Source organism: Salmo salar, chromosome ssa11 (genome assembly GCF_905237065.1).
Source record: "Salmo salar chromosome ssa11, Ssal_v3.1, whole genome shotgun sequence".
Lineage (NCBI taxonomy): Eukaryota > Metazoa > Chordata > Actinopteri > Salmoniformes > Salmonidae > Salmo > Salmo salar.
In genome coordinates, this window is record NC_059452.1 from 7,158,273 (window position 1) to 7,184,443 (window position 26,171).

General features: G+C 42.2%; 1 protein-coding gene across 1 annotated transcript in view; it reads left to right on the forward strand.

Moving 5' to 3' along the window:
• Positions 1 to 26,171, forward strand: part of LOC106561911 (LARGE xylosyl- and glucuronyltransferase 2) — a 117,119-nt gene that overhangs the window by 26,348 nt on the left and 64,600 nt on the right. Inside the window, exon 2 of the mRNA XM_014126255.2 lies at positions 25,604 to 25,711. The gene's annotated coding sequence lies outside the window, so the exon portion shown is untranslated. The remainder of the gene's footprint in view (positions 1 to 25,603; positions 25,712 to 26,171) is intronic.

A 26,171-nucleotide genomic window follows, 5' to 3' on the forward strand; every position in this document is an offset into this window, starting at 1 on the left:
ATAAGTATTCAGACCCACGATTATGTCAAGGCACAGATCTGGGGAAGGGTACCAAAAACTGTCTGCAGCATTGAACGTCCCCAAGAACACAGTGGCCTCCATCAGCTCTTCCTAGAGATGGTCGCCCGGCCAAACTGAGCAATCGGGGGAGAAGGGCCTTGGTCAGGGAGGTGAACAAGAACCCGATGGTCACTCTGACAGAGCTCCAGAGTTCCTCTGTGGAGTTGGGGGAACCTTCCAGAAGGACAGCAATCTCTGCAGCACTCCACCAATCAGGCCTTTATGGTAGAGTGGAAAGACAGAAGCCACTCCTCAGTAAAAGGCACATGACAGCCCACTTGGAGTTTGCCAAAAGGCATCTAAAGGACTCTCAGACCATGAGGAACAAGATCCTCAGGTCTGATGAAACCAAGATTGAACTCTTTGGCCTGAATGCCAAGTGTCACGTCTGGAGGAAACCTGGCACCATCCCTATGGTGAAGCATTGTGGTGGAAGCATCATGCCGTGGAGATGTTTTTCAGCAGCAGGGACTGGGAGACTATTCAGGATCGAGGGAAAGATGAATAGAGCAAAGTGCAAAGATATCTTTGAGCACTCAGGCTCCCCTTCCAACAAGACAACAACACAGCTAAGCACACAGCCAAGACAACTCAGGAATGGCTTTGAGACAAGTTTCTGAATGTCCTTGAGTAGCCTGCCAGAGCCCAGACTTGAACCCAATCGATAATTTCTGGAGACACCTGAAAATAGCTGTGCAGCGACAGTCCCCATCCAACCTGACAGAGCTTGAGATGATCTGCAGAGAAGAATGGGAGAAACTCTCCAAATACAGGTGTACCAAGCTTTTAGCGTCATACCAAAGACTCGAGGCTGTAATTGCTGCCAAAGGTGCTTCAACAAAGTACTGAGGAAAGTGTCTGAATATTTATGTAAATGTGATATTTGAATGTATTTATTTTATTTTTGTCCCAACATTTTAAAAAAAAACTGTTTTTTCTTTGTCATTATGGGGTATTATGTGTAGATTGATGAGTGGGAAAACAACTATTTAATCAATTTTAGAATAAGGCTGTAAAGTAAAAATAACTGTGGAAAAAGTCAAGGGTATTTGGTATTATATTAGGGTCCCCATTAGCTGTTGCAAAAGCAGCAGCTACTCTTCCTGGGGTCCACACAGAACATGAAACATAATACAGAATGACATAATACAGAATTACATAATACAGAACATCACTTGACAAGAACAGCTCAAGGACAGAAGTACATACATTTAGAAAAAAGGCACACGTAGCCTACATATCAATGCCTACACACAAACTATTTTGGTTAATTAGGGGAGAGGCGTTGTGCCGTGAGGTGTTGCTTTATCTGTTTTTTTAAACCAGGTTTGCTCTTTATTTGATCAATTTGAGGTGGAAGGAAGTTCCATGCGATAAGGGCTCTATATAATAATGTATGCTTTCTTGAATTTGTTCTGAATTTGGGGACTGTGAAAAGACCCTTGGTGGCATGTCTGGTGGGATAAGTGTGTGTTGCAGAGCTGTGTTTAAGTTGACTATGCAAACAATTTGTGATTTTCAACACATGAATGTTTCAGTATAAAATAAAGAAGTGATGCAGTCAGTCTCTCTTAAACTCTTAGCCAAGAGAGACTGGCATGCATAATATTTATATCAGCCCTCTGATTACAATGAAGAGCAAAACGTGCCGCTCTGTTCTGGGCCAGCTGCAGCTTAACTTGGTCGTTCCTTGCAGCACTGGACCACATGACTGCACAATAATCAAGATTAGACTAAACTAGAGCCTGCAGAACATACTTTTTGGAGTGTGGTGTCAAAAAAGCAGAGCATCTCTTTATTACGGCCAGACCTCTCCCCATCTTTACAACCATTGAATCTATATGTTTTGACCATGACAGTTTACAATCTAAGGTAATGGCAAGTAATTTAGTCTTGATCAACAGCCACACCATTCATTGCTAGATTCAGCTGAGGTCAAGACCTTAACCTCTTAGGGCTAGGGGGCAGTATTTACACCGCCGGATAAAAAACGTACCCGATTTAATCTGGTTACTACTCCTACCCAGTAACTAGAATATGCATATACTTATTAGATATGGATAGAAAACACCCTAAAGTTTCTAAAACTGTTTGAATGGTGTCTGTGAGTATAACAGAACTCATATGGCAGGCAAAAACCTGAGAGATTCCTTTACAGGAAGTGGCCTGTCTTTGACATCTCTTTCCAAACCAAAGGATCTCTGCGGTAACGAGACACTTCCCACGGCTCCCATAGGCTCTCAGAGCCCGGGAAAAAGCTGAATGTCGTCATTCCAGCCCCAGGCTGAAACACATTATCGCCTTTGTCAAGTGGCCGATCAGGGCACAGTGGGCTTAGGCGCGTGCACTGGTCGCCCCCGTCTTTCTTTTTTTCCCTCTATTTACCGAAACGCAGATTCCCGATCGGAATATTATCGCTTTTTTACGATATAAATTGCATAAAAATTGATTTTAAACAGCGGTTGACATGCTTCGAAGTACGGTAATGGAATATTTAGAATTTTTTTGTCACGAAAAGCGCCATGCTCGTAACCCTGATTTACCATTTCGGATAGTGTCTAGAACGCACGAACAAAACGCCGCTGTTTGGATATAACGATGGATTATTTGGGACCAAACCAACATTTGTTATTGAAGTAGAAGTCCTGGGAGTGCATTCTGATGAAGAACAGCAAAGGTAATAACATTTTTGTTATAGTAAATCTGATTTTGGTGAAGGCTAAACTTGCTGGGTGTCTAAATAGCTAGCCCGTGATGGCTGGGCTATGTACTTAGAATATTGCAAAATGTGCTTTCACCAAAAAGCTATTTTAAAATCGGACATATCGAGTGCATAGAGGAGTTCTTTATCTATAATTCTTAAAATAATTGTTATGCTTTTTGTGAATGTTTATCGTGAGTAATTTAGTAAATTGTTAGTAAATTCCCCGGAAGTATGCTAGTTCTGAACGTCACATGCTAATGTAAAAAGCTGTTTTTTGATATAAATATGAACTTGATTGAACAAAACATGCATGTATTGTATAACCTCTATGGGCTAGGTGGGACGCAAGCGTCCCACCCGTGGTGCACTCCATCAACAGCAGGTGCATTTCAAGAGCGGCAAATTTGAATCCAAATAAATGTCAAAATTCAAATTTTTCAAACATACAACTATTTTACACCCTTTGAAAGATAAACATCTCCTTAATCTAACCACGTTTTACGATTTCAAAAAGGTTTTACGGCGAAAGCATAAATTTAGAGTATGTTAGGACAGTACATTTACAAGAGTTGTGTGTAATGTTTTGTCAATTCATAGACAGGGTCACCAAAACCATAAAACCAGCTAAAATGATGCACTAACCTTTTACAATCTCCATCAGATGACACTCCTAGGACATTATGTTAGACAATGCATGCATTTTTAGTTCTATCAAGTTCATATTTATATCCAAAAACAGCGTTTTACTATGGCATTGATGTTGAGGAAATCGTTTCCCTCCAATAACCGGCAGTCAAGTCAGCACCACAAATTAAATAATTAAAATTAGAAAACATTGGTAAAATATTATATTGTCATTTAAAGAATTATAGATTTACATCTCTTGAACGCAATCAACTTGCCAGATTTAAAAATAACCTTACTGGGAAATCACACTTGCAATAATCTGAGCACTGCGCCCCGAAAAATACGCGTTGCGATACAGACTAGTCATCATTTATGTCCAAAAATCTCTGTCTTGTTAGCACATGATCTAAACCAGCCGGACTTCTCGTCATGAACGAGGGGAAAAAATATATTTACGTTCGTTCAAACATGTCAAACGTTGTATAGCATAAATCATTAGGGCCTTTTTTAACCAGAACATGCCAAGGTGGACGAATGCATTCTCTTTTATAACGTATTGGAACGAGGGTACCCAACATGAACTCGTGCGCCAGGTGTCTAATGGGCCATCATCGTTCCATGGCTCTTGTTCGGTCAGATCTCCCTCCAGAAGACTCAAAACACTTTGTAAAGGCTGGTGACATCTAGTGGAAGCAATAGGAAGTGCCAAAATATTCCTCAGCCCCTGTGTTTTTCAATGGCATAGGTTTAAAGGTAATACAACACATCAGGTATCCACTTCCTGTCAGAAAATGTCTCAGGGTTTTGCCTGCCAAATGAGTTCTGTTATACTCACAGACACCATTCAAACAGTTTTAGAAACTTTAGAGTGTTTTCTATCCATATATAATAAGTATATGCATATTCTAGTTACTGGGTAGGATTAGTAACCAGATTAAATCGGGTACATTTTTTTATCCAGCCGTGCAAATACTGCCCCCTAGCCCTAACAGGATAACATAATGTCCTAGGGTTGTCATCTGATGAAGATCATCAAAGTTTAGTGCTGCATTTAGCTGTGGTTTGGTTTTATGTGACATTATATGCTAGCTTGAAAAATGGGTGTCTGATTATTTCTGGCTGGGTACTCTGCTGACATAATCTAATGTTTTGCTTTCGTTGTAAAGCCTTTTTGAAATCGGACAGTGTGGTTAGATTAACGAGAGTCTTGTCTTTAATTAGCTGTAAAATAGTTATATGTTTGAGAAATTGAAGTAATAGCATTTCTAAGGTATTTGAAAATCGCGCCACAGGATTCAACTGGCTGTTACGTAGGTGGGACGATTTGGTGCCACCTAGCCCAGAGAGGTTAAGGAATGATTTGTACCAAATACAATACTCTTAGTTTTAGAGTCATTCAGGACCAGTTTATTACTGGCCACCCCTTCCAAACAGACTGCAACTCTTTGCTAAGGGTTTCAGTGACTTCATTAGCTGTGGTTGCTGATGTGTATATGGGTGAATCATCAGCATACATGGACACACATGCTTTGTTTAATGCCAGTGGCAGGTCATTGGTAAAAATAGCAAAGCGTAGAGGGCCTAGAGAGCTGCCCTGTGGTACACCACACTTTACATGTTTGACATTAGAGAAGCTTTCATTAAAGAAAACCCTTTGAGCTCTGAATCCACAATATGGCTATATTCAGCCCTTTCCTGGGTAGCTTATCACTTCTTTCGGATCATTGGGAAGCTGGCGTCCCACCTCGACAACATCTGGTGAAATTGCAGAGCGCAAAATTCAAAATACAAAAGTAGTAATATTTAACATTCATAAAAATACAAGTGTTATACACCATTCTTTAGCTTCGAATCTTGGTAATCAAACCGCTTTGTCCGATTTACATTTACATTTACATTTTAGTCATTTAGCAGACGCTCTTATCCAGAGCGACTTACAGTAGTGAATGCATACATTTCATACATTTTTTTTCTGTGCTTTACGGCGAAAGCATAGAATTTGATCGTCTGAGGACAGCGCCTTAACATGAATTCCTAACCTGCACAGGTGTCACAAAACTCAAAAATAGCGATAAAATAAATCACTTACCTTTGAAGATCTTCATCTTTTTGCAATTCAAAGGGTCCCAGTTACACAATGAATGGTCGTTTTGTTTGATAAAGTCCTTCTTTATATCCCAAAAATGTCTGTTTATTTGGCCTGAGTAACAGGCAGCTTACTTCGGGCACGTTTGTCATCCAAACTTCAAAATACTGCCCCCTAGCCCAAAGAAGTTATCAGAGATAGACATAATACTTAAAAGAGCAAACAAAGCAAGAGAAAAAAATATACATTCAGCAGTCCATTAATCAATTGGTGTCTCTGTGTGTGTGTGTGTGTGTGCTGCGGGGTTGAAGCTACGAACCCATAGGCTTGGCTCTCTCATCCCGTCCAGGCTTCTGGGAGGGAGGGTGTACAATGAGCCTGTCATAGTGGATGTAAGCATTGTCCTTATGCAGCTTTCATGGATGGGATCAGTTCTTTCCTCTTCTGGTGCACAGCTTCAGGGATAGTCCTTTTTAATGAAGATGTATGTTTCTCTCAAGTTCTTGGCTCTTTCCAGAACAGCTACCTTGTCCTTGAACCTCAGGAACTTGAACACTATCGGCCTGGGCATATCACCTGGGCCGGTGGTGAGTTTTCCAGTCCTGTGGGCGCACTACACCTCAATCTTCCTGTGGGCCATCTTCAATTTCTCAGAGAAAATTTCACCCACTTTGTCCTCAGACTCCGTCCAGGTCTCATGTGGAGATTCTGCAATTCTGTCCACAACCATGTTGTTCCGCCTTGATTGTCCGTCGAGATCTGATTTATCCGTCATTGTTATCATGGATTCACATACTGAACTGATGTCCTCTCTCAATGACTTACAGATTGTTGTCATCTTGCCGTTCTCCTGTTTCTACTCATCAAGCTGACCCTGGGAGAACTGCAAACTGTTATTTTGGTCCTGGACCTCTCTGGTCAGATTGTCGATTATTTTATTAGTAGAATCCACAAGTATTTGGACAAAACACTTGAAGCTATTTTCTTGTTGTTGTAATAACTGCTTGTAGGTCTCTTTTTGTTCGTTTAAAAGATCCTTTGTCAAAGGCGTTGAGGGGTCTGAATACTTTCCTAATGCACTGTATACAAACAAGCCATTTGCCACACAGGCCTGTCATCATTCACTTTGAACTGGACTATGCATTTACAGGCAGTTGCAACAGCGTGATTTTAGATCATTAGAACGCATTCGCCAAAAGCCACAAAATACACCTGAATCGACAACAATGCCTTACCCTACATGTACACTAGCACGCGGTGCCACACGGTGAAACACCGCTTCCCATTCATTTTCAATGGAAGGAAAGCGGAGAGGGCGGGGAACCTTTTAAAGGCGATTGTGAAAAAGTTTTAACTTTTTCCAACTTTATGCAAATCACCAGCGGTGACCGCTGGGCGATGACCAATGTATCGAGTGGTTTCCATGACGAATTTGACGCTATACCCTAAAATGTTTGGTATAAGTATTAGTTGTGAACCTAGCTGTGAACCTCCTAGCTGGTTGTATGAACTTCAAAATAGTCTGAATGACATTAAGTAGAATATAATGGATTGAGTAGAATATAATACAACTTTGTGCCAAGGATGTATGTCGTAAATACATGTAGTTATTACCAAGCATGAGATCCCCACATTGTAGCATGGACATTGAATATATTCACTGATCATGTACTCTACCTAGGCAAATAAAGGTGCAGTTTAGGTATGAACGTCTGTGAGACATTCTTTTTCAGTCATATCCAATACCAGGAGTATCAAACTCCAGTCTTTGATTGACTCTGTGTCTGCATGTATGTATTACAATTATACACTTCAACAGTGTTTATCAATCCTGGTCCTGGGACATCAATGGTTACACATTGTAACTATGCAATAGACTAGAAACATGATTCAACTAATTCAAGGCTGATTTCTAATCCATATATACAGAAACAGAATTTAAAAAACTGTACACTACACTTCTAATACATCATGTAAATACTCTAAAACCGGTTCTTCTCAATATCTAATTTCCTTCATCTGCACTGATCTGAGGACACAGGATAGGTGTAGTATTTCATAAAATTAGAGACTTATTTTCAACCAGTAGAGAATGTGAAATGCTTAATTGAAAGACATTTCTTATCCAAGTGTTATAAATACATAATGCATGCATTATAAATATTCTATTTGTAATATTATATTATAAATACAAGTTCAAACTGAACTTCAATGCACATCTGGTGTCCATTATAAAAACAGAGGAAGAAAGAGAAGGTGGCAAGAGATGTGTGAGAGAGTGTAAAAGACAGAAAGGGAAAGAGGTAAGAACAGAAGAGCAGGGAAAACAGCATATGATTAATGAATTTCAGTGCTACTAAACGTAATATTCTCTCAGTTCCTCACAATTACATTATACATTATAGTTATAGTGTTTCTATCTGTGTCTCCTAACCAGCCTTGGGCTCCCAGTTGGCATGAAGGTTATCTTAAGAGCGGATGAGGTGGCGATGACGGGACTGGGGGTTGGCATCCTCTCTCACATCTAAACATACCTGCAGACGAGAGACAGATGGAGGGAGAGAGAGCATGGTTAAGCCTTGTGTTTTTTTTATTCTAACACTGTCAGTCATCTTAATCATCAGGAGGTGAAAAGCAAAACTGACCTTGGATCATTAACTCTGCGACTACTACATCTCTATCTGTATTTCAATGTAAAGCATCTCTTGAATAATACTTCCTGTTGACCCGACCAAGTGACCCCAAACCTCTGATCATGCTGTGCCCTCTATGTAGCCAGTTCAGATGCGGGAGGGTTCAACGACACTGCTGATATAACCTAGAGGATTTAGGGAGAATGGGGGGACAGGTGTAAAGTGAAGGAGAGAGACTGTTATTGAGAAAATCAGGCAGTTAAAGAGACAGTGTTCAACAGGCATCTGTGTGTGTGGCCTCACCCGGTGTCCACACTAAGTGGCTGCAGAGTACATTATACTGATAAACATGCACAGATACACATGGACAAACAATATAGCGTAGTTATAGAAATAATGAAGTGTCTTACTATTCTCCATGGTTGGCCCTCTTGCCTATTCTTTGAAGGTGGAAGGAGCCACAGTAATACTGTCACGTCCTGACCAGTAAAGGGGTTATTTGTTATTGTAGTTTGGTCAGGACGTGGCAGGGGGGTGTTTGTTTTATGTGGTTCGGGGTTTGTTGGGATATGTGTTTATGTAGAGGGGTGTTTGTTTAGAGTATTCCGGGGTTTTTGGTTATGTTCTATATTTTGTATTTCTATGCTCTGTCTATGTTGTGTATTTCTTTGTGTTGGCCTGGTATGGCTCTCAATCAGGAACAGCTGTTCGTTGTTGCTGATTGGGAGTCATACTTAGGTAGCCCTGTTTTCACATGTCATTTGTGGGAAGTCATTTTTGCATAGCTGTGTGCAGCCTGCATTACTGTTCGTTTTCTTGTTTTGTTTTTTCAGTGTTCTAATAAAAGTTAAAATGAGCACTCAACCCACTGCGCTTTGGTCCACTTCATACCGTTACAAATACACCTGAGCCTGCTTACTGCACAACACAATCCATCAATCAGATTGATACACGAGTGTGTGGGTTATAGGGTGTCTAATTGTTCTATATTTTCCAATATGGGTGACTCTTTAAGAGGCTGTTTTGTTTTTGTACAGACATCAACACTCTTACCTAAACAGCACCCTCACCTGAGAAGTAGAAGTCAAAGGGAGAGAAACTGGGAATTGAATAACTGCAGTTGACATAGCTAAGTAAATGGAAAAACACTATTTTTGCAATGTGGGTGGCTCTTAAAAGAGCCTTTGGTTGTGTATAGTATAGTCTATGGTGTTGCCAGGGTATAGCACCCTCTTCGATAAAGTAGGAGGTGAAGATCTCCTACACACGGATTGCCTCCCATGCTGCGATGTTGGCCCCCATCCTTGAAACATCCTGCAGAGCAGCAGACCTCTCTGGCACATGGTGGCGAGCTGCAGATCCCCTCCATCCTCATTAATTTATTCAGGACACAGTAAGCTTTCACATGCCTGAATTCCCATAGGAGGCAGTCCCAGAAGGCCCTGGTCACCCAACCTTGCAGTGCCCTACACAGTGACTATAGGCTATCGAATTGAAGGAATCTCCAGTTATCTCCAGTTATCTGTAGGAATATGGAAGATAATGTTATTATTAGACTTTTACATCAGGTCATTGTGGATTACTGAAGTATAATATCTCATAACAAATCATGATAACATTGGATAGATAGATAGATGCATGCACACACATGTGCACATGTAGTATGTGACAACAGCATGATCATATCAAGAATAGCATCACAAAGTAATACATAAATACCACTTGAAGCTTGATGATGAGTTGATCATTTGAATCAGCTGTGTAGTTCTAAACAAAAAACAAAAATGTGCACCCCTTTGAGTCCCCAGGACTGAGAACCACTGCTCTTCATTGTGAGCTCTTCATCTACAGACAGACTTTCATAGCTCTCTGTATCCGAGGACAGAAGACATCACAAGAAACAGACTTCATTATACTCAAATTAGACAGCACTGAATATTATGTTACTATTATCTCTGTCCTCACTTCTAGGGACTGGAACTACACAAAAGTACCTGCCCTATCCAGAACAGCCTACTCTCTCACTTTGACAGTTGGGACTGCTATACTTTCACCCTTCTCCATGGCTGGTAGCTAGCTACCTACAAATGCACATATAGATAGCTAATATGAAGTTAGGTAGCTGGTGATATTGAATTAACTTAGCTAGCTAGCTATACAGTATGTAGAGTTTGTTAGATAGCTAGCTAGCTAGCTAGCTAGCTACATTAGCAGCTGATTTGAGTTAGCCTGCACTGTAGCTGGTGAGCTAATAATTAATGTTATATTTTTTTACATTTTCGAAATGTATTTACTTACTTGAATAGGTTCTCCCAGCCATTTTTATGATTGGAAACAACAAAGCAAAGTTTGTTTGTCACCAGAGCAGTTTAGAGCATATTACAGTGCTTTGCAAAAGTATTCATCCCCCTTGGCATTTTTTCCTATTTTGTAATGCAAAATAGGATAATAATGCAACCTGGAATTTAAATGGATTTTTATTTGGATTTCATGTAACAGACATACACAAAATAGTCGAAGTGATTGGTGAAGTGAAATGAAAAAAAGTACTTAAATAAAGTCCACCTGTGTGCAATCTGTGTCACATGATCTGTCACATGATCTCAGTATATATACACCTGTTCTGAAAGGCCTCAGAGTCAACATCACTAAACAAGGGACACCACCAAGCAAGTGACACCATGAAGACCAAGGAGCTCTCCAAACAGGTCAGGGACAAAGTTGTGGAGAAGTATAGATCAGGGTTGGATTATAAAAGATTATCAGAAACTTTGAACATCCCACATAGCATCATTAAATTCATTATTAAAAAATGGAAAGAATATGGCACCACAACAAACCTGCCAAGAGAGGGCTGCCTACCAAAACTCACGGACCAGGCAAGGAGGGCATTAATCAGAGAGGTAACAAAGAGACCAAAGATAACCCAGAAGGAGCTGCAAAGCTCCACAGCGGAGATTGGAGTATCTGTCCATAGGACCACTTTAAGCCGTACATTCCACAGAGCTGGGCTTTACGGAAGAGTGGCCAGAAAAAAAGCCATTGCTTAAAGTAAAAAATAAGCAACACATTTGGTGTTCACCAAAAGGCATGTGGGAGTCTCCCCAAACATATGGAAGAAGGTACTCTGGTCAGATTAGACCAAAATGTAGCTTTTTGGCCATCAAGGAAAATGCTATGTCTGCCTTAAACCCAACACCTCTCATCACCCCGAGAATACCATCCCCACAGTGAAGCATGATGGTGGCAGCATCATGCTGTGGGGATGTTTTCATTCGGCAGGGACTGGGAAACTGGTCAGAATTGAAGGAATGATGGATGGCTTTAAATACAGGGAAATTCTTGAGGGAAACCCGTTTCAGTCTTCAAGAGATTTGAGACTGTGACGGAGGTTCACCTTCCAGGGGGACAATGACCCTAAGCATACTGCTAAAGCAACACTCGCGTGGTTTAAGGGTAAACATTTAATTGTCTTGGAATGGCCTAGTCAAAGCCCAGACCTCAATCCAATTGAGAATCTGTGGTATGACTTAGATTGCTGTACACCAGTGGAACCCATCCAACTTGAAGGAGCTGGAGCAGTTATGCCTTGAAGAATGGGCAAAAATCCCAGTGGCTAGATGTGCCAAGCTTATAGAGACATACCCCCAAGAGACTTGCAGCTATAATTGCTGCAAAAGGTGCATCTACAAAGTATTGACTTTGGGGGGGAAATAGTTATGCATGCTCAAGTTTTCCATTTTTTTGTCTTATTTCTTGTTTGTTTCGCAATAAAAAATATTTTGCATATTAAAAGTGGTAGGCATGTGTAAATCAAATGATTCAAACCCTCCAAAAATCAATTTTAATTCCAGGTTGTAAGGCAACAAAATAGGAAAAATGCCAAGGGGGTGAATACTTTCGCAAGCCACTGTGCTATTTTTACCTGTGAGTAAATTCATTAAATGGAGAATGGATTAAACTATTTACCCATTTAATAACCAGACCATACAAACTTACTATGCTGGATTCTTGACGCACAATCGAAAGTGCTGCTAAATGCTGCCAGCTCACCCACAAGCAAGCCACTCTGTGCTGCCGGAGCGGCACACAGCAATTTACCACTTACTAATGTATCCAGGGAATTAGTGTACGTCATGGAATGTTGAGTTAAATATAACCTTTTTTTAAAACCTATTATGAAGTTGGTTTTGTAGCATAAAATGGGTATTTGATATTTTTTACTGATATTATGATTGTCTTTTTTTTCGTATCTGCAAAGTAGTTAAAACACTGTCACTTCCACTTTAAAGTTAGGTCACCGGTTAATTTGTGTGCCAAATGTGAAATGTTTTTTTTTGCAATAGGAAGTAATAGTTGTACATTTCAATTGGGAAATGCTTAATGGTTGTGTTTTTGTATTCTTATGATCGGGACCGACTGGCTTATTATGTCCAAGTTTATGTACCGCTTATTGTTTAACATCATACTGTGTGCGACTGCTGTCTTTCCATCGGCCCTATGCAATGGTGTAGTGGTGGCTGGAAGTTCCCAAATGGCCTGCCCAGCGAAGCAAAGGCACCCTGTGTGGAAAATCCTATGTTTTCCAATAGATTTTTCAGATTTTCACTCTAATTTGATGGTATTAGGCCACAACAATGCTTAAACCACATCAATCTGATTGGGTGGGCCTGTCAGGGCCTGGTTCCCCAGTGGCTGGGCCTTGTCCACCCAGGCCCCATCCATGTGTACGCCCCTGATGCAAACAGTGCATGATGACAATTGCGCAAAACAAATAGACTAGTAACCAACACTCCAGACTCCATTTTTCAATATCTGGTTTGCATACCCATTGTTGCCGTAGTTAGCATTTACTGGTAGACAGGAGCACAACTTTGGTTTTATAAGTGGGATTTTTTTATCCAGTCAGATAAACACTCCAAACAGCCTACCCGACCACTCAGAGGCTCATGTATGGTCCTAAAGCACACCGTTGCCTGGTTTTGTATCACCTTCCAATGACAAAAATGCTATTTAAGAATGTGTGTGTGTGTGTGTGGGGGGGGAGATGGTCATGTCCCAGTGAAAGTTGTGCCCCTGCTGATAGATATCTTCAATTGAAACGTCTTTCCTACCCTACCGGCTACCGATGTCTTTCTTCTGTGAGCTGCTCCTTGCCAAAACCAGTTCAGAGCTGCACGGTCTTGCTCCCTGCAGATTATATTCTGCTGAAACTAGGCTACGTGCGCGGTGCACATTTGAATATATTTCATATGCTTTGCCATTGTGTAGGCTACTTTGTTCATGATTGCTCTATTGTACTACATAATTGATAAGTCGTATACCTCCACTACACTACTTTGATACACATCAGTAGTGAGTATACACAATGCCCACTAAAAATAAAATGTGTAGACCCTCCACTATACCACTGGCCTTTGTGTTTTACAAAAAGTGCACCTCTACATGAGTGCGCTGGTATTATGGTTGCTGTGCTTTCAGAATAATGAGCCTGTCACACACTGAAGGCCTACAGGTTCACCACTGTACTAACCTGTCACACACTGAAGGCCTATAGGTTCACCACTCTACTAACCTGTCACACACTGAAGACCTATAGGTTCACCACTGTACTAACCTGTCACACTGAAGGCCTATAGCTTCACCACTGTACTAACCTGTCACACACTGAAGGCCTATAGGTTCACCACTGTACTAACCTGTCACACACTGAAGACCTATAGGTTCACCACTGTACTAACCTGTCACACACTGAAGGCCTATAGCTTCACCACTGTACTAACCTGTCACACACTGAAGGCCTATAGGTTCACCACTGTACTAACCTGTCACACACTGAAGGCCTATAGGTTCACCACTGTACTAACCTGTCACACACTGAAGGCCTATAGGTTCACCACTGTACTACCCTGTCACACACTGAAGACCTATAGGTTCACCACTGTACTAACCTGTCACACACTGAAGACCTATAGGTTCACCACTGTACTAACCTGTCACACACTGAAGGCCTATAGGTTCACCACTGTACTAACCTGTCACACACTGAAGGCCTATAGGTTCACCACTGTACTAACCTGTCACACTGAAGGCCTATAGCTTCACCACTGTACTGACCTGTCACACACTGAAGGCTTATAGGTTCACCACTGTACTAACCTGTCACACACTGAAGACCTATAGGTTCACCACTGTACTAACCTGTCTCACTGAAGACCTATAGGTTCACCACTGTACTAACCTGTCACACACTGAAGACCTATAGGTTCACCACTGTACTAACCTGTCACACACTGAAGGCCTATAGGTTCACCACTGTACTAACCTGTCACACACTGAAGGCCTATAGGTTCACCACTGTACTAACCTGTCACACACTGAAGACCTATAGGTTCACCACTGTACTAACCTGTCACACTGAAGACCTATAGGTTCACCACTGTACTGACCTGTCACACACTGAAGGCCTATAGGTTCACCATTATACTGACCTGTCACACACTGAAGGCCTATAGGTTCACCACTGTACTAACCTGTCATACTGAAGGCCTATATTTTACATTTTTGCAAATGTATAAGAAAATATGAAACTGAAATATCAGATTTACGTAAGTATTCAGACCCTTTACTCAGTACTTAAATGAAGCACCTTTGGCAGTGATTACAGCCTCGAGTCTTCTTGGGTATGAAGCTACAAGCTTGGCACACCTGTATTTGGGGAGTTTCTCCCATTCTTCTCTGCACTACCGCTCAAACTCTGTCAGGTTGGATGGGGAGAGTCGCTGCACAGCTATTTTCAGGTCTATCCAGAGATGTTCGATCGGGTTCAAGTCCGGGCTCTGGCTGACCCACTCAAAGATATTCAGAGACTTGTCCCGAGCCACTCCTGTGTTGTATCGGCTGTGTGCTTCGGGTCGTTGTCCAATCAGGTCCTGAGCTCTCTGGGGCAGGATTTAATCAATGATCTCTCCAAGTGGGATGTTTAACTGAGGAGTGGCTTCAGTCTGGCCACCCTACCATAAAGGCCTGATTGGTGGAGTGCTGCAGAGATGGTTGTTCTTCTTGAAGGTTCTGCCATCTCCACAGAGAAACTCTGGAGCTCTGTCAGAGTGACCTTCGGGTTCTTGGTCACACCCATGACCAAGGCCCTTCTCCCCCGATTGCTCAGTTTGGCTGGGCGGCCAGCTCTAGGAACCTTCTTGATGGTTCCAAACGTCTTCCATTTAAGAATAATGGAGGCCACTGTGTTCTTGGGGACCTTCAATGCTGCAGAAATGTTTTGGTACCCTTCCACAGATCTGTGCCTCGACACATTCCTGTGTCGGAGCTCTACGAACAATTCCTTCGACTTCATGGCTTGGTTTACATAGACAGGTGTGTGTGCCTTTCCAAATCATGTCCAATCAATTGAATTTACCACAGGTGGACTCCAATCAAGTTGTAGAAACATCTCAAGATGCACTTGAGCTCAATTTCGAGTCTCATAGCAAAGGGTCTGAATACTTATTATTTTTAATACATTTGCAAAAATGTCTAAAAACCTGTTTTCATTTAGTCATTATGGGGTATTGTGTGTGTGTGTGTGTGTGTGTGTGTGTGTGTGTGTGTGTGTGTGTGTGTGTGTGTGTGTGTGTGTGTAGAGTTATGTTTAAAATGTTTTTTTTAATCCATTTTAGAATAAGGCTGTAACGTAACAAAATGTGGAAAAAGGAAAGGGGTATGAATACTTTCCAAATGCACTGTAGGTTTATATTCCAGCACTCTCACACAGAAAACCCCCAAAGGCAAAAAGCTTCCTCCTCATTGAATTTCATAAAAATTCACCTGCGATGTGGGATATTGTTTTGTGTGAGTGCCTATGTGCGCTACATTTTTCACGATCGTTATATCTTTGTTGTTTTGGAAGTTTCACTATCATTAAAATGTGGAACTCTACTCACGCTGTGCCTCTGCAGCGCTCTGCACCATGGTGTAGCCAGAAGACAGCTGGCTTCTGTCTTCCTCTAGGTACATTGACTTCAATACAAAAACCTAGTAGACTCATGGTTCTCACTCCCTTCCGTAGACTTACACAGTAATTATGACAATTTCTGTAGAACGTCCTCCAACCTATCAGAGCTCTTGCAGCATGAACTGACATGTTGTCCACCTAATCAAAGGATCAGAGAATGATTCTAGCACTGAAAGCATAGGCTACAGCTAGCTAGCACTGCAGTGCATAAAATGTGGTGAGTCGTTGACTCAGCGAGAGAAAGACAATAGTTGAACGGTTTTGAACAAATGAATTACTTAGCTAGCAAATGCAGCTAGCTAGTTTAGACTACTCAAATGGAGAGGGATGCTATGTTAGCTAACTGGCTATGACTATCCAACATTAGAACTTCCAAGTCAAGGTAAGCTTTTGGTTTTATTAATTTATTGCCACGAGGCCCGCCGGTGTAACTGCTTTCAGCTAGATGCAAGCAAGAGTGTGCAAGGCGGTATTGAATGGAGGTACCTGTGCACCTACATTGTCAACCTTAATTCATAGCTAGGTTGTAGCCACCTCATGATGGATACAGGGAGTATCGTGTAGTAGTCTCAACCTATAAATGTTACATTGAGCTGGGTGAATGGAATATGAATGACGTTCATCCAACATGCGGTAATAGAAATAAGGCCATGCTCATGAAGAAATGATCATCCTCCCTTGTCTTAAACAGCAATGACCGCCACTGGTGCAGCATCGCCCAACCTCACCCCATCCCACCCACACCCCAAGATATTTGTCTGCCCCTCTTTCCCATAAGTGTGGAAAAGTCTGTTCACAACCAGGCTACTTGTGATTCCCTCCCTTCCGCCCTAATCTCTATCTCTCCCTCCCTGTGATTCTCTTTTTTGTCCCTACTTTCTCTTCCTCTCTTTCTCTTCTCTCTCTCTCTCTCTCTCTCTCTCTCCTGTGAACCCCAAATATGATTTGAATGCCATTTCTCCTAAAGTGGCATAAAGGATGGCAGCGTGGCTGAAGAGAGCAGCCACAGCTAAATGCTTTTCTGACTACAGAGTCCAAACGGGGGATGCCGAGTAAGGACAAAGTGACAAGCTAAATTGAGGAACGAGAAATAATGAAATATTTCAGGAAGGTCAGGGGAAGCAGCTGCTTTCTGCGCGTGTGTGTGTGGATGTGATGACTGAGGTTTTATGTTTGGTTGTTCCTATAGTTCCATTCGGACTGACATTCTGTGCAGAGAGCAACACAGAGGAGAACAACGGCAGGGTGACACATGAAGGGATGCAGAGGGAGGGAGGGTAAGATTGAGAGAGAGAGGCAGAGTGAGAGAGAGGCAAAGTGAGAGAGAGGCAGGAAGAAAGGGGGGAAGAGGAGGAGAGACGGAGGATGGAATGGAGAGGCAAGGTAAGGCTGAAGACTTAAAGGCCTGAACTTCCCTCTCTCTCCTCTCTTTGCCTCTCTCTTTCTCTATTAAATTCAATTCAATTCAATGTCCAGGTAGCCTAGTGGTTAGAGCGTTGTGCCAGTAACTGAAAGGTTGCTAGTTCGAATCCTCAAGCTGACCAGATAAAATTCTATTATTCTGCCCCTGAACAAGGCAGTTAACCTCCGAGGCCATCATTGTTAATAAGAATTTGTTCTTAACTGACTTGCCTAGTTTAAAGGAATACTTTTCAAATGTCATATTATAGCTAAATGCAGTGTTGTAACGATGTGCAAATAGTTAAAGTACAAAAGGGAAAATAAATAAACATAAATATGGGTTTTATTTATGATGGTGTTTGTTCTTCACTGGTTGCCCTTTTCTTGTGGCAACAGGTCACAAATCTTGCTTTTGTGATGGCACAATGTGGTATGTCACCCAATATATACTACTCAAAAAAATTAAGGGAACACTAAAATAACACATCCTAGATCTGAATGAATGAAATAATCTTATTAAATACTTTTTTCTTTACATAGTTGAATGTGCTGACAACAAAATCACACGAAAAATAATCAATGGAAATACAATTTAGCAACCCATGGAGGTCTGGTTTTGGAGTCAAACTCAAAATTAAAGTGGAAAACTACACTACAGGCTGATCCAACTTTGATGTAATGTCCTTAAAACAAGTCAAAATGAGGCTCAGTAGTGTGTGGGGCCTCCACGTGCCTGTATGACCTCCCTACAACGCCTGGGCATGCTCCTGATGAGGTGGCGGATGGTCTCCTGAGGGATCCCCTCCCAGACCTGGACTAAAGCATCCGCCAACTCCTGGACAGTCTGTGGTGCAACGTGGCGTTGGTGGATGGAGCGAGACACGATGTCCCAGATGTGCTCAATTGGATTCAGGTCTGGGGAACGGGCGGGCCAGTCCATGGCATTACTGCTGACACACTCCAGCCACATGAGGTCTAGCATTGTCTTGCATTAGGAGGAACCCAGGGCCAACCGCACCAGCATATGGTCTCACAAGGGGTCTGAGGATCTCATCTCGGTACCTAATGGCAGTCAGGCTACCTCTGGCGAGCACATGGAGGGCTGTGCGGCCCCCCAAAGAAATGCCACCCCACACAATGACTGACCCACCGCCAAACCGGTCATGCTGGAGGATGTTGCAGGCAGCAGAATGTTCTCCGCGCCGTCTCCAGACTCTGTCACGTCTGTCACATGTGCTCAGTGTGAACCTGCTTTCATCTGTGAAGAGCACAGGGCGCCAGTAGCGAATTTGCCAATCTTGGTGTTCTCTGGCAAATGCCAAACGTCCTGCACGGTGTTGGGCTGTAAGCACAACCCCCACTTGTGGACATCGGGCCCTCATACCACCCTCATGGAGTCTGTTTCTGACCGTTTGAGCAGACACATGCACATTTGTGGCCTGCTGGGGGTCATTTTGCAGGGCTCTGGCAGTGCTTCTCCTGCTCCTCCTGATGTACTGGCCTGTCTCCTGGTAGCGCCTCCATGCTCTGGACACTACGCTGGCAGACACAGCAAACCTTCTTGCCACAGCTCGCATTGATGTGCCATCCTGGATGAGCTGCACTACCTGAGCGACTTGTGTGGGTTGAAGACTCCACTAGAGTGAAAGCACCGCCAGCATTCAAAAGTGACCAAAACATCAGCCAGGAAGCATAGGAACTGAGAAGTGGTCTGTGGCCACCACCTGCAGAACCACTCCTTTATTGGGGGTGTCTTGCTAATTGCCTATAATTTCCACCTGTTGTCTATTCCATTTGCACAACAGCATGTGAAATGTATTGTCAATCAGTGTTGCTTCCTAAGTGGACAGTTTGATTTCACAGAAGTGTGATTGACTTGGAGTTACATTGTGTTGTTTAAGTGTTCCCTTTATTTTTTTGAGCAGTGTATATGGGAGTTTATCAGAATTGGATTTGTTTTCAAATTATGTGTGTAATCTGAAATAAATTATGTCTCTCTAAAATGATCATACATTTGACAGGAGGTTAGGAAGTGCAGCTCAGTTTCCACCTCATTTTGTGGGCAGTGTGCACATACTGTAGCCTGTCTTCTCTTAAGAGCCAGGTCTGCCTATGGCAGCCTCTCTCAATAGCAAGGCTATGCTCGTTGAGTCTTTACATAGTCAAAGCTTTCCTTAATTTTGGGTCAGTCACAGTGGTCAGGTATTCTGCCACTCTGTACTCTCTGTTTAGGGTCAAATAGCATTCTAGTTTGCTCTGTTTTTTAAATAATTCTTTCCAATGTCAAATAATGATCTTTTTGTTTTCTCATGATTTGGTTGGGTCTAATTGTGTTGCTGTCCTGGGGCTCTGTGGGGTCTGTTCGTGTTTATGAACAGAGCCCCATAACCAGCTCTCTCTGGGCAGTGTTAATATGTTAATATTGATGACGTGATTGGTTTCATAAGCACTTTTAACCTGGTCTAAAAGACTTGCATGCATGTGTGGGTATAAAGGGGTCTGAGTCATAGCGATAGTGTGTGGTAGGTACACTCCTCCACTTCTACACTTCTCTGCCTCTGTTCCTTCTATACCCACTGTGTATGTGGTCTATATTTATATGGCTGTAGCAGGATAAGCCCATGCGTGACTGGGGTATGTTGTGGGTGTCTGGTATTGCAGTGAACAGATACGGCTTCTCACCCACTTCTAACCAGACTAAGTTACCTGTGTTCATGGCTATTACATTAGAACAACGAGACAGATATTTCACCAGATGGTAGTGAGAGAAGATGGAAAGAGGGGGATTTTGTCCAACATTCTGCACATTTGCTCATCAATGTTTATTTAAAAGAAAAATGTATTTAACCTTTATTTAACTAGGCAAGTTAGTTATGTCATAACTCTCCTGTGATGATCTGAAGGATCAGGTTACAGTGGGTCCTCTCTACAGCGTGCTCTCTCTCGTAGAGGGGGAGAGCAGGAAGTCTGCTGTTTTATGACGGTCATAAAATACGCTGCCTCTATGCTCTGTAGTGTTTGAGATTGGAATGTAAACTGTGGAACACAGAGATACCCTTGGACATCAAAAGTTGTAATAATTAAACAATATTTATATTTTTGAGAATGGGAGTGGTCTGTGGACACTTAAGGAACAATCCTGTCAAAGTTGTTTCATTTGGTGACCTCGTGAAAGGCAGGAGACCCATATTACTGTATCTCTGTTTGTTTGTGTACACTTTTCAATTATCAGATTTACATCTAGATGTTGGATAAAATGAATGAGTAAATATGAAACTATTTGTGAAAAGATGTAATGTGATGTTAGCCTTCTAAATGAGTATGTATTTTTATATAAAGTTTAACTAGTCAGTGGCCACGCCCCTGTGAGGCCAAGGAATCGGCCATTTTTCCACAGAGTATAAAACCACTTCCTACAAAATTTACATTAGGTCAGAGAATGCCGGGACAGGGTCCCCACATTGGAATGGATACAATTATATAGGCCATTAGACCACAAAATATGGAGCTGATGCTACATGTTGAAATGGTTAATAACTACAACTCTATAGGCCCAGGAGACCAGACAGTGTGTAGTGTTGGCTACACGGCTGGAAATGGTTAAACTCTGAGACTATCGATCACTACAGAATAAGAGCAAATCCTAGACGCATAATTACTAGTCTGCAGCTGGAAATTAAGTAAGTCTAGTATGAGAATACCGACAACCGCGAAGCATCTATTCTATGCAACGACCATCTGTACGCCTGATATATCCATAACAACAGACACTATCCAGAATTGCTGAGAAAGCGACAATTACGAAAGACATTGACTCTCTGATGAACTGACTCTCCAGCAGACAGACCGGGCGTAAATATATACATTGCAATTATTTTCAAATAAGCGGCCGTTCATGTGCAAACGATTAGCATTTCAATGAATACATTTATCAACTGTGTGTAGTGAATCAATTTTGTCTTTCCCGCTTTTTATCTGTCCCATCCCTTTCCATTGTCTACCAAGCCATCATACTGGTTTAGCCCACTAGGGACTTATCAATGCATTGTGTTAGTAACCAATAACTATATTGTTTGTTTATGTATTTCTGTGATTTGATTAGTTAGTTGGTAATAATTAAGCCAATTTGTATATCGCTGATTCATTATGGAAACTAGGGTTCGTGCAGATATCCATGGGTTTGTAATGTTCAGTAATGAGAACTGATGAGGTAATAATAGTACATTAATACAAGACTGTACTCGATAGGATATGAAAATATCTGAAGAGTCGATTCGGGAAAAAGAGACTCTATAAACATTTTCCTGTGGTGCCCGACTTCCTAGTTAATTAAAGTTTACATGATTAGTTTAATCACGTAATAATAATTACACATAGAGAATTGATTTGATAAAATAATGTCCAATGATAGCCTACTGGGGAACTGCCTTGTTCAGAACGACAGATTTTTACCTTGTCAGCTTGGGGATTTGATCCAGCAACCTTTCGGTTACTGGCCCAACACTCTATGCACTAGAACCCTAATTGCTCCAGGGTCGCCATTGATAATGGCAGACCCTGTGAACCCACTGTCTGAGGGTCTCCGGGGGAGTTGGGATATGCAAAAAAATGTCCAAATGACACATGCGTATAATACACACACTTGTACACTTGAAATAGGACAATATAAGCACCCACACACGGCACTATTAATGTTATCCATAAATAATGCAAACTGTATTTTGCCGACGCTCCTAAATTCGGCGCCCTGAGCGGACTGTGTGTGGACGAGTCAGAGCCCGTCAGGCTATGTGTTTGTTTCTTTGTGTCTGTGTTATCTCTGTATATTCTATGCATGCCTGTGTGTGTGCTTCTTTGAGTGTTTGTGTGTGAGTGCGTGAGATTGCTGTCTTTGTAGACATTTTAGCCTAATGCAATTCCATCTCAGTGGAGGGAGGGGGTGACTTCAAGCTAATTCTCTGGTAAATGTCAAACCCAGGTTCTTTGAATACATGTTTACATCATAGAGTGTTTGCGTGTGTACACGTGTGGTTAACATTGCTGTGTGACCAACAGGAACTCAGTCTCCCTTTTGAAATTCAATGTTTAATGGACAAACATACTTTTGTAACTGTTAAGTTTAGGCATTCATTCCAGCGGGTTAGGGCTAAGGTTTTGGGATAGGATTAACACACACACACACACACACACACACACACACACACACACACACACACACACACACACACACACACACACACACAACACACACACGAAACACAAGGTGCTGGGATTCAGTCAGGTTGTGTATGAATGTGGGAAGAGTGCGTGTGTGTGTGTGAACCCTCCCCTTTTAACACACTCTGATGCCTTGACTGTTTGGTGAGACTCACACCTGTTATCGCCATAGACATCACACTCCAGTGTGTGTGTTTGTATATGTGTGTGTCTGTCTGTGCATGTGTTCTTGCGCTTGTGTGTGTGTCCTAGCCTTTTGTCTGCTGTTGTTCCCTTAGGGGTGCGTTCAGAGGCTAGCATTGATTCACACTTGACACAATATCCAGCTGCATCCAGAGAGTGGGGTGGATCGGTGACAATGTGTTGAATGCAGCTGTAGTTTTATAGGGTTGCTAAGTTGGACCGAGCTCATTCTGAAAATCCTCTTCAACTTCATCCAGGTATTCAACAATCTCCCAGAATAGCTTTAGTGCTCACCAGGTGGTAGAGCCCTATTCTGGGACGCCCAATGTAGCAACCATAGATTGCTAGCACACTGGTGTGGCCGTTGTTGCGTCGTAACTGCATTGACAGTGGGAGATGTGCTGTGGTGTGTGCTAAGCTAAAGAAGTGGCGGTGGGAAATTGCTACTGTTGCGCTGTATGCTAAGCTAATTTAGTGTTGTGCTGCTTTGGGAGCTACGGCTACTGCTGTGCTGAATGCTAAGCTAATGTAGCAATGTGCTACTTTGGGGGACATGGGTGTAATGGAGCAGAGAGAGATTACTGTTCTACATTAACTTCATTATCTCTGTGGTCGTTCCTGAAGAGACAACAATATCTCTTTAGCTTTAAATGGGATTGTTCTTAAAGGCAGTGTGTGTGTGTGTGTGTGTGTGTGTGTGTGTGTGTGTGTGTGTGTGTGTGTGTGTGTGTGTGTGTGTGTGTGTGTGTGTGTGTGTGTGTGTGTGTGTGTGTGTGTGTGTTCTGGCTAGTCATGCATGGGATTTTTCGAGGGATACAGACACACACGCACGCACGCATATCTTTCTCATAGAAAATACTCATCTCACACAGGTCGCACTCTTAACACACACAATTGGCCTACACACCAAACTCACTCACTGCTCTCAAACTTGGCCAAACTATAAACCTCAATTTGAGAGGTTTTATTCTGGATTTGATTATTGGAAACTTAAAAGAAAATGTATCCTTATCTTTGGCCTGTTAACTTATCGTGACTACATCGAAGCTCTCTTGAAGTAATGTAATTTGAAACGGCAATGTCATTTTTTCAGTGTTTCTGCAAGCAGTAAGAAGTCATCTTTTTAAATCGCCTTGTTGGAGCCATCGCTCTCCCTCTCCCATTCTATCTTCTTTCTTTCCCTCTTCCTCTTCTTTATCGCTCTGCCCCTGTCTTCCCCTTGTTCTCTTTTTCTCCTTTTCTCCCCCTCTCGCTCTCTTTCTTTCTTTCTTTCTTTTTTCTCTGATTCTTGCCTCTAATTAACTTGTGTCCATATGTACAGCCAAGACCCTGCTTGATTGATGATGAGTCAGAGTATCAGACTTGAATGACTGGACTGCTTGATTAGAGGGCAGTGCTGTCTCTACTATCTCCCTGAGTGTGTTATCTGTGTAATATGTCAAGAGACACTGGTCTTCCCTCCCTACATATGCCCATCTCTCCCTTCACCCCTCCCTCCTCTCCTCTTCTTTCATCTCACTTCACCCCTCCTCTCCCCCAGACAGTGTGGCTCTGTTTGGGACATAGTAGGTCCCATTCCCCCTGGTCGTATAGAGCTTTACGGCAGCCATTCCATTATGGGCCAATCTGTCCCATTCATGTCACCATCAGTGGGCTGTTACCACACCGGGCTGCTGTTAACAGGCAAACAATGGCAACACTCCAGCTATTAACAATCAACAGGAGGAGAAGAATAGACGGAGACCTCATGTGGATCTGAGAGTGTGTGTGTGTGTTTGATTGCATGCGTGTGTGAGTGTGTGTGTGTGGCTCTGGGTGTAACTTTAATGCTTCAGGCCCCTGCTGTCAGTGTCTAGTATGGAGACTGTTGTGTAGGTGAGTATGTGTTTACTCCGAGTACAGCAGGGCCCGGGGCCCAAAGGCAGCCATTTCTGTAGCTTTTGACAGAGGTCACGTCCTCTGTTCTCTCTAAGAAGGAGATGGCCATCTGGAAACACAGCAAGGAGGAGAGAAGGATGGGCGAAGGACATAATACATTTATTCTGTTACTTACTCTCTTTGCTCTCGCTTCCATCTTAAAATACCCCACTCTTTTCAGCCTCCCTCTCAGTCTCTTATAATGTAGTACCATGTGACTTAGACACTCTCAAAGTCTGTAATGAACTCTCATCGATTGTCTTTATTCACCATATGTCTGGGCAACATATTTATTTTGATTTATTTAATTAGGCAAGTTAGTTAAGAACAAATTCTTATTTACAATGACGGCCTACTCCGGCCAAACCTAACCCGGACGACGCTGGGCCAATTGTGTACTCCCAATCATGACCGGTTGTGATAGAGCCTGGAATTGAACCAGGGTCTGTAGTGACACCTCTAGCACTGAGATGCAGCGTCTTAAACCGCTGCGCCACTCAGGAGCCCATGTAATTGAGAGGCTACAGAAAGTGAAGCTTTTGAGAAAAGATAGGCGCTCTCTGGCACGCTTGCACACACTTGAAAGCGCTGTAAAAAAAAAAAATACAATATAACATATACTAGGATTGATTGATTAAACAAACTCCTGTTGTTATTGGTACTTTTGATCAACTTGTGTGTTACTTGTCATCCGAATCCCTGAGCATGATTTTATGTTATTTATCTTTAGCTGTAATGCTCACTGTTTCCCTGTTTCTTTCCAGGTTGAGAGAGGGAGGAGTTCCCTCTTGTATTACCAGGCTGACCAGTGAGGTCTCTTAGTATTGAGGAGTTGCTTTTCCCATTAAACGGAATTTCAGAGAGCGAACCTGGTGAGTAACCAATGGAAATTCTGGAATGGCGTGTGCCTGCATGCCTGTGTGTAAGCGTGTGAATGTACTTTTCAAACTGTAGCCTGCGAATCGTCGTATATTGTGGTTCAATCAGCCTCTGTGCAGCAGACTGGTTCTTTCTGCTGATATCTGTGTTATCCCCTATCTGTCACCTGAGATTTACTATGCAGTCACATCATTTTCCTTGATCTTCTGATGTTGTGTTAGGATAATGTTTTATACACTGATCTTTACAGGAAACCTATTGATCGTAACACTTTGTTGAGGGCTTCCCTTGAAAAACAGTTTTCCCTACAGCCAATTCTGTCAAATCAAAAGAATTTGCAAAAACAATCAGATTCCGACAGAAATATGCCTGAGACGCAAATAAAATTCAAGGAGGGTGGTACAAAAATGGTCCGATTAATACTGCCATTGAGAAAATTCAAAACAAATCGAG